This window comes from Chrysochloris asiatica, unplaced genomic scaffold, assembly GCF_000296735.1.
Source record: "Chrysochloris asiatica unplaced genomic scaffold, ChrAsi1.0 scaffold00010, whole genome shotgun sequence".
In the NCBI taxonomy this organism is placed as follows: domain Eukaryota; kingdom Metazoa; phylum Chordata; class Mammalia; order Afrosoricida; family Chrysochloridae; genus Chrysochloris; species Chrysochloris asiatica.
The window spans coordinates 17,484,588-17,492,323 of NW_006408528.1; the positions used below are offsets into that span (position 1 = coordinate 17,484,588).

At 39.6% G+C, this 7,736-nt stretch overlaps 1 protein-coding gene and 1 pseudogene across 4 annotated transcripts in view; both read right to left on the reverse strand.

Annotated features, from left to right (window-relative positions):
* Nucleotides 1-7,736, reverse strand: part of CDK14 (cyclin-dependent kinase 14) — an 819,631-nt gene that overhangs the window by 658,765 nt on the left and 153,130 nt on the right. The window contains exon 1 of one of the 4 annotated variants that reach the window (XM_006834309.1): nucleotides 2,752-2,877. The exons of 2 other annotated variants lie outside the window; for them this stretch is intronic. The gene's annotated coding sequence lies outside the window, so the exon portion shown is untranslated. Of the gene's footprint in view, nucleotides 1-2,751; nucleotides 2,878-7,736 lie in introns of those variants that run through there. One more of the 4 variants, XM_006834310.1, reaches the window with a different exon arrangement.
* LOC102829115 overlaps nucleotides 6,838-7,736 on the reverse strand; it is a 5,021-nt pseudogene continuing 4,122 nt past the window's right edge.

Consider the following 7,736-nt stretch of genomic DNA (forward strand, 5'->3'; position numbering starts at 1 on the left):
TTCAAACCCACAAGCCACTCCTTGGAAACCCTATACAGGGTGGCTATGAATCAAAATCGACTTGACAACAACAAATTCTCTATTATGGTGTACATACACATGAGAACTTGATTTAGTGACAACATATAATGTTGTTGTTAGGTGCCAATGAGTTAGTACCAACTCATAGCAATCTTACACACAACAGAACAAAACACTGCCCAGTCCTGCGCCAATTTCACAATCATTGCTACACTTGAGTCCATGGCTGCTACCACTGTGACAATACATCTCATTGAGTGTTTTCCTTTTTCTCACTGACCTTCCATTTTACTAAGCATGATATGATGTCTTTCTCCAGGGACCGGTTCCTCCTGAGAATATGTCCAAAATATGAGAGACTAAGTCTGGCTATCCTGGCTTTTAAGGAATATTCTGGCTGTACTTATTCCAACACAGACTTGTTTGTTCTTCTGGAAGTCCTTGAACTTTTAATATTCTTCTGCCACACCATAACTCAAATACATCAGTTCTTCTACAGTCTTCCCTATTCATTGTTCAACTATCACATGCATATGAGGCTACGGAAAATACCATGTCTCAGGTCAGGTGCACCTCAGTCCTCAAAAATTAACATCTTTGCTCTTGAGCAGTTTAAAGAGGTTTTGTGCAGCAGAATAGAAAGAAAAAACCTACTCGAAGCATATAATATTTGTTTCATGATTACCAAAACTGGAAGAAAAAACTTATCAAATATTTACTGTTTTTGAAAGAAGTAGATGCTAAGTTACATAAGAGAGGAACCAGGTCTGTAATTGTTAGCACTATTACACAGCAGAGTCTCCACAAGTGTTTGCTTAATACATAAATGCCTTTGAAATAGTAGAGAAAAGATTCTACTATAACATTTTAAAGGCATCAAACTTACTAGTTATGCCCCAAACCCACGGCCATCAAGTTGATTCCAACCTAGAGTGCGGCTCATTCAGGGAAGGGACTATATATTCACTGTATCTGTACTGCCTTCACAGTATGTCTTAAAATGTCTTACACACAGCTAATAAATATTTGTAGAATAAAACAAAATTGCATAATTGTGAAATCAATAGCACATTTCCGTCCTATTTGTCTATGCACAAATGACTTAACTTTTTGCAAATGTGCAATCACTTCTGTGCCAGGATGAAAAAATAAACCTCAGAGCTTACACAACATGAAGGTAAAAATACAGATAGTTAGAATACATCACCCTCTTTCTGGAAAAAACAAAACAAAACAAAACAAAAAAACAGAAAACACTAGATACACCATCTAAATAGGAAAAAAAAAAAAAGTTGTTTTTTAAAGAGCAACTGAAGACTGGAAAAAAATAAGTTACAATCTGTATTGTCTAAGGGATATTAAATAGTAAAGTAAAAAGAATTTAAACTCTCTTTGGAAAAAAAATCAACCCTCATTCCCAAAAATCAATGTCCAGCCTTAACAATGAATAGTTGAAGGCACACAGTACCACATTTAAACCACCATGAACCCCCCAAATTTTTCAACTGAGGTGAACCTCAATGCTAATGTTATCAATATTTCTCCCAATTAGCCTATTAAGTAATCAGGTAGTTTCTCTCAGATGTCGCAAAATTATACAGAATTGGCACATGGCCAACATGCTACACCGAGTTATTAAGGATTCTATCTGTATCTAAACTAAATTTTACATGAATTACTGAGTTAACTAAAGTATACATCAGTAGAATATTTTTTTTCAAAGCAAAAAAATATATATTAAATGTTGACATCTAATATTCAGCCCCTATATGAGATAGATCCTTATAAACTCTCCAGGACCACTAATCTCAATTCAAACACAATTAAAACATGTCTGTCAACTTTAAACCCCACCAATACTGTATGCCAATTAACAAAGGAAATAGAAATTCAACCTCTGGTGAGGTTAGAGTTTATGTTTCTGTCTCTTGATTTGTATCTTCTTCACAAGCAGGTAAGCATCATTTGTAAATAACCTGTCTGCTGCCTCAGTCTTTCATGCACGCTGGGGTTTTCCATTAACATCCAAAATGCTAAGTGTCCACTATTAGAGTCAATATTTCTAGCAGAACTGCATGAAAACAGAACCACTACAGGTGTAATGATGTAAAATACCAACACACTGACCTCTGCTAGGCAGCGTACACTTAAAGCAGGTACATTTCTGTACTCCAGATGGGGAAGGGAGGTGGAATGAGCAGTAAGAAGCACCAGATCCCTAATACATTAGAGGTATTTATTCCACTCAGACACAAACCAGCTAGATGCATAGACATCAGTTTACCTAAATGAAAAAAGTGGTCTCTGTCCTTCACTTGTTTGACTCAGAGGGCATTCAGCCAAGCCTAGCCAGGCAAAACAATCTATAAGAGCTCATTAAGCCATAATAAATAAGACTAGTTTCAGAAGAAATGAGACTCAGCTATGGCAAAGAAGCACAGACATTAAACCATTTCCTCATCTTATCACTGCTACCGGTGTTTACAAACTACAAGCAATAGCCTTGGAAGCCTCAAGAGATGCTCCCTGGAGTAACCTCTGTCAGATCCTTAATTCAAATGCCCCCTTCATCAATCTGTGGTGCTTTGGGCAGTGAAATAGAAGAGGGTGAGTAAGATGACATGCATAAAATGAACCCTTTTCAAGTTGTAAATGAGTGAGTCAGGATTCAGACTTGCCGAGATGATCCAAATTAAAATCCCTGTTATAATTGTAAGCATGCCGTCTTACCGTTTTGCTGTTGTCTCTCTCAGGCTGGATTCACCTGGAACTCTTTAAACATGTCTCTAGAAATATGTTTGCACCAGGCCAGGCTCTGACAGCAACTGAATTCACATCTTTCTGCACTAGCAAGCTGAAATGGTACGGCTGTACTACAACCAAGAAAGGGGGAAGCATAAGCTAAAATAAACCCCTCCAGAAATCACCTAACAGAAGGGAATCTCAGTGGAATAAGACCAAAATGGGTTCTGAAGAACACAAAGGACATGCTAGCACTTGTAGGGAAGAGCTTCCAAATTTCTTTCCCCCCTGCAAAAAAAATCTTTTTTTTTTTTTTTCCTCCAAACACGATGGACTTGCCTGTGGAGTTCCCAGGAAGGCAGAGTATCCAGGCTCTGCAGCAGCATTGCAGCCAAAGTAACCATGCATCTGCTGTCCAGGCAATTCACAACACACTGTCTCTTCAGAAAGATATTGATTTGCAACGCAGGACCGCTTCAAAAGAACACAGAATGGGAGCCAAACAGCTAATGGTGATTACATAGGAGGAAAAACATTTAATCAAGATGATGCACCTAATCATGCTCAATTCAATTTTTTAAAAGCACTAGAGGAAACCAGTAAGTGTCCTGAGTGACAATCCCATTAAACGATCATCTGCGGTCCTATCCAAGGCCAAGTTTAGGCTACTGTCAGTTAGGCTACAAAAGCCACTAAAATGGTTTAATGTGTCGATGTGTGCCTATTTATCATTTACAAATGAGGCATAATGAGAAATGTAAAATAATCATGCAATAATACATGAAGAGGGAAATGTACAGGCGCAGCATGGACAGAAATCAAAGCATTCAAATGCATGGCTATGCTCTTGTAGAATCCTTGGTGGGCTTCCAGTTCACATCACCCTCAAAAGTAAAATACCAACACAAACAAGATCTCACAATCCTTAGGCAAAACGTGTCAAGTCATGCCACATGGTGCTGGTGGTAAAGGAAAGATGCTAAACTGATACTTTCAGAGCGACCTCTACAGGAAAATGGGTGATCTAGCATTTTTATTTGTTGGTTGTTGTTTTTTTTTTTAACGGTCTCTGCTCTCAGAAAATGAAATGATAAAAGAGTAGAAATTAGATCAAGAAACAAGTCAACAATTGAGAAATGAATTCATCAAGAAATTTAAAAAATCTGACCTCATAAATATTGATTTATTTAACAAGAGGAGGTAAATAGTGGGTCTATATTGATGGGCCAGTATTCCCATAGTCACAATATTCTTTATTCCAACATTGCCACAGCTCCTGAGAGTGGGTGCACACGAGTCATATCCACCTTTCCCCACTCCCAGCTTACAAACCACCTTTGCCATCATTATCTTGAATGGCACTTTGAAAATAATCATACTTTATTTCTTTCACAACACAAAAGCTCATTCAAAATCTCACAAAAAGTTCCTTTGAACACAAATAATATGTGCTTTCTTCATCACCAAAGTCAAGTGAAAAAGCTATCTCCTTAATATCTGAAAACTGGAATTATATGAACATTATTTCCACAAGGCAGACTTCATTTGAACAAGTCTCTGCAAGAATCTGGGGCTTTGTTCAGCCCACAAAGACTCTTCTTCTTCAGAACCAACAGCACTTATTTGAATCATTTAGGATTTAATCATATGCTGCCTCATAAAATTCTCTTGTATTGTTGATATGCTCCCCATTTGAATATCCTTGAGACATATCTATTGCATCTTCTTTATAATTCCCTAGTACAAAATATAACACGAACATCTGACAAATATTAAAATAAATTAAGAGAAGTGGTTAATTTCCCAGCTTCATACTTTACAGCTAAAGGTTGTTCATAGGTAATCTCCCCTCCTCTAACCATTCATTGTCCCATGGGGGTGGGGGGATCCCATGTTACTAGTGTGACTTTAGTCACCTCATCTAAGTAGTTCCTGTATCTTTTTTTTCTATAGACTTGGCTGATAAGGGCACATAGTGTTCACATTCACCAAGATACCCTATATATAAACCCACAAACTAAGTACTATAAAATTTCTCCTTTATGTTTTCATATGTTGATTCAATAAACACCTGCCAATGTGCCTCGGAAACCCTGTACAGGGTCGCTCTGGGTCGGACCCGACTCGACGGCACTTAACAACAACAACAACAATGTGCCTGTCAATGCAGGAAGTCATGCTCTGCATTTAAGGAAGTCCATGAGCAGTTTGAAACAAACAGTGATTACTATACTCTTTCTTTCCATGATAGCTCATCAAAGGCTAGCTGAGAAGGAGACATACAGTTGAGAATTTCCGGCGCTGCTCAGTAGGGGATAGGTGCCTCAGGAACAGCAAGATTCAGAGGTCTGAAACTGGAAGTGATCTAAGGAAACAGTCAGTATACACAGTGGTGGCTGCTATAAAGGTTGAGGCAAAGGTGGGTCAATAGGGCATAAAAAGCCCATAAACTGTGGAAAGAAGCAAGGGATTTTATCCTTCCGTACAAGAAGCTGTCACTTAAGGCTATAGGAAGGCACCAAAAAACACATGAGAGAAGAGAGACTAAGGGATTTTTCACTTTACAGTGGGCAATGGGGTAGCAAATAGATTGGAAGCTGAAGGATGGGAGGTGGAGAAAGCACTTAGGAAGGCAAGACCATAGATCAGACAAGTAATGGGGAGCAATGAAAGCGGGTGTCAAGATAAAGGAGGTGAAAGACATTCAGTATGACTTATTTGTTAAATGACTACATGGGAGGTCTAATGGAGACTCACAATCCAATCACAAGACTGAATAATTAAGCATAACTAGGTTAAAAGTAGAGCCATAGATGAAAGGAATGGATACAAAAGAACCAAAGTTTAGAAGAAAGGAGAATTACCACGAATCCAGTTGTTTTACTTGGTACATTTTCGGTAAGGCGCCCTAGTAGCATAATAGGTTAAGCAGTGGGCTGTCTATTAAAAAGGTCAGCGTTCAAACCCACGAACCTTGTTGCAGGGTATTCTGCTTCCGTAAAGATTTACAGCATCAGAAACCCAACGGAGCAGTTCTACTCTATCCTATAAGGCTTCTGTGAGCCAAAATCAACTTAATGGTCATAACTTTTAGATATCTCTGGGGCATTAAAGGAATCCTAGGGGTGTTCAGCTGATAACGAAAAGGTCGGTGGTTTGGCCCCACCAACCACTCAATGAGAGAAAGATATGGTAGTACGTTTCAGGCTTTGAGAAGGTTGTTGTTGTTAAGTGCGTTCAAGTCAGTTCTGACCCATAGCAACCCTGTGTAGGATTTCCAAGGTACGGTTGGTGAGCGTGAAGCACAGACCTTACAGATCAAACCAACTTTGCAGTCCAGCACATGAACCCACAGCACCACACGCGGACTCCTTGAGAAAGAGGACAGCCTTGGGAACCATATGGGGCAGATCTGCTCCATTCTATTGGGTCACTAAGGGTCGGAAATTACTTGATGGCAAAAGTGGGTTTGTTTTTTTTGTGTGTGTGTTTTATTGTTTTGGGGGACATGCTGAGTTGTTGATAAGTTCCTTCAACTTAGTTCCAACTCATAATGACCCTGGGTAGGGTGCTTCTGAGGAGTACCTGGTGGATGTGAACCACGGACCTTGTAGTTAGTAGTCCAGTGTTTTGTTTAGGGTGTTTGTTTTTTTAATTCCTGTTATAAACAATTGATTTGAACTTATTTGAATAGTTGAGCTTTCATAAATTTTACATGTTTCACAGCTCATCAAAACTCCCTGTATGTCCAATCAAGGGTAAGGTTCCATCTAGCTGATCCATCTCTGGACAATCATTTGTTATTAATACAACTGCATACAGAATGTGTTACTCCAGCAACAAAGCATTAGATTAAAGCAAGGGTTCTCCTCTATTTAGATCAATAATCACAGGATTTCATATCTGTAAATGTGTCAGAGCTTCAAAAATTGGAAACCACCAATCTTCATCACATTGGCCTCCTGGCGTGTACAGGACAGAATGACATTGTAGAGGCATTTTTTATGGATAGACACATCAGGCTCACAGGGGCTGGACGGCAGTCACAAATACTTGTTCCAAATGATGTTGCTGTTAACCTGAAGCCGTGGGTTTATTCTGTTCGACAAACCACTCATTACTCATTACTTTTATCTGTTGGCATTGCCACATCCAATTTTGTTTCCTTCTGAGTCAATCTTGGAAATTCTCAAAATGCTTCATCCCCCATAAAGCAAATTTCATGTGCCTCAGGGTCAGCCAGAATGACCACTTGCACTGTTGCTTTCCCTGGGGTAGCTAGACTCACCAGATGAGTCAGAATTGTCTGGTTCTCCCTTTTCATTGTATCTTCTGTGTCTGGAAGTTCTTTCTTGGGGCAAGAAAAGGCAAGTCTTCCAAAAGCTGAAGCATGATCAACTGTACCCTTGATACCTGTAGCTCCAGCTTACATTGGTTGTCAGCATAGTCCAGCAAAGCCCCTTGCTTCTTTCTGTTCATCTTTTTTATAAATTTTCATTCCCAGGAGACCTGTTACAGTTACTTTTAAAACACGATCTGACTGAGGTAGATTGCAATTCTGCAAATAGAACTTATATCCTCGTGGGGCCTCAGTTTCAAAAACACCTTCGGCAAATTCTCTGACTGGCCACTCCATGTTCCTGGCATTGCTGACAGCCTGGCTAGAGGCGAGTGTGATACCCATGAAGTCACTGCCAAGTTTGTAGTCTCCGATGCCATAATTGTAAGTCAGTTCTGCAACAAAGTGATCATCCTCAGGTCCAAATCCCACCATCATTTTTGCTCAATTTCCCGTTATAAGGCCCATTACAGTCAGCTCTGCAGCCTTCTTCAAAATTCCTCATGCTAGCAAGAAGACAGCGATTATTTCTCCAGTCTAAGAGCGGAGGTCTCTGGGACCACCAACGGATAAGAGCCGAAAACAGGACCCCACCCAGAGAACCGGGGATGCCTGAGATGGAGACAGAGATGAT